Raw genomic sequence first — 2,141 nt, 5'->3', positions numbered from 1 at the left:
ATATCACGGGCTACTTTCAGTTTCCGTATACAAAATCTACTGGCATGTATTTTTTCGCCCCGAGATTATAGTAGAAAGCACATATCCCAGGTGACACGCAGTGGAACTGAACCCAGAACAATGTGGTCCGAAGCAAGCTTCTTACTACACAGTTACGCCTGCGCAAAAATATTTGTTTTCGGCTTCAGTCATGATAAAAACAATTCTACATTACTCTGAAGGGTTACACCATATTTTTTGTCAAGCAGAAATCTCTATACAAGCACACACCTATATATATATATATGTGTGTGTGTGTGTGTGTGTGTGTGTGCTCGTGCGTGTGTGCGCGTTTGTGTGTGTGTGTATGTATGTATGAATATGCAGATACATAAAACAGACACATGAATTATACATTACTCTTCCTACCATGAGTTCCAAAGGCAAAAATAAGAAACATTAATAGATGTAGAAGAAGAGAAAGCAACCAGAACAGTACGAAGTGCATCTTGTCCGTTTAATAGAATTTCTCAACATTTCTTCATATTCAACTTTCTTCATTTTCAATTTATCAACATTTCTTAAATTTCTATAAAAACGACACAGGTAACCAAGGAAACAAGTGCTATTGCAGCACAAAATTTTTCTTGAAGGAATATATAATTTTTCAGTAATAGTGGAAATAACTAACTAATCTACTCTAATAAGAACAATGTATATCATAATATTACCTCCATTATTCTTACTTACTATTTCACAATCAGACAACTTACCAATTCAAATAGTTAAATTCTTTTTTTTTTTATTCCATACATAATTTCTTCACTTATCCCTATCAAGCCTCTGACGCATGCTTTCAGAGAACAATTGCAATTAACTATTCTTTCTTCGCTTCAGAATATTTAAAATAATAACAAGATCCTCTTCAGTTTCTTTAATATTTCTTTTTTTTCTACTCACAAAACACCTTCATAAATAATAATTTTTAATTTTCCATGAAATTGATTCAACGCTTCCATTAAGCATTCCCTTTTTGAACCGTCAGAACCATTTAACAATGAAAATGTTTCCTTTTTAGTTTAAATGGTAATTTTAAAAACGTGAGTTTGCGATCGAAAGCGCTGTCGGCCGGGAGTGTGTGTGTCCGCATTCTCTTTGCTCGCTCCCAATCGCTTCCTTCTCGCTGCTGCTGCCGCTGCCGCCACGACTCGCTCGGCCTGCTTCTTCTTAGAAACAGCGTTTGAATTTAATTGAAACAGTAAAGGTTCATAAGCTGTAAGGTAGTTATATTTAATTCTTAAATTTTGTACGACACTGTGAATAAAGTAAATTTTAGTAATTTAATTGCGTTACCGATTAATAGAAGGTTTTCAAATTAACCTGACTATTTCTGCTGGTATCAGGTTTCAGACTACTTTAAATAGCGAGTGTTTTCATATACATTGCACCTGACTATCATTTATGAACTGGCGAACCAAGCATCAGGCATTATACTTTAGAATCATTTTCAATGGGAGTGAAAAAAAAAAACAAAGATTATTTTGAACAATAAACCGTATAAACCTTATAAACCGTAGCTTCGCTACATTAACGCATCTTTTATTTTTAACCACAAATTTGTTTTCAGAAAATGTGTGCACGTGTGTCAGTGTGAGGTGTTTGTCTGGTGTCTACGAGTGTTTGTGTGAATGTTGAAAAACTTTCCAGGTGACAAATTATATTCAAAGTACATATATGCACCGAAACGTTATAGAAACAGTTTAAAAAGAAGGAAATGTCTACTTATTCAATCAGGTTCCCAGAACTGTATGTATGAATGTTTAATAAAATTTCATAATTTTCTATAAATTAATGTTGTTGTCTGTAACACGGGAAATTATGAATTAAACATTTAACGTCCTACAATTAAAAATAATTATAATAAAGATAACAATAGTAATGTTATTAATAACATCATGACCAGTAAAGAAGTGTCACCTTAGTCGGCTTGCTGCGGACAGTTGACACTTTCCATCATACCCATCAATATAAACTATGAGTTCTCATATAATGATGAATGTAATAATAATAATAATAATAATAATAATAATAATAATAATAATAATAAGAAGAAGAAGAAGAAGAAGAAGAACAACAACAGCAACAAAATACGTGCCAACGCA

Source organism: Octopus bimaculoides, chromosome 6, assembly GCF_001194135.2.
Source record: "Octopus bimaculoides isolate UCB-OBI-ISO-001 chromosome 6, ASM119413v2, whole genome shotgun sequence".
Classification (NCBI taxonomy): domain Eukaryota; kingdom Metazoa; phylum Mollusca; class Cephalopoda; order Octopoda; family Octopodidae; genus Octopus; species Octopus bimaculoides.
This window is presented reverse-complemented; position numbering follows the sequence as displayed.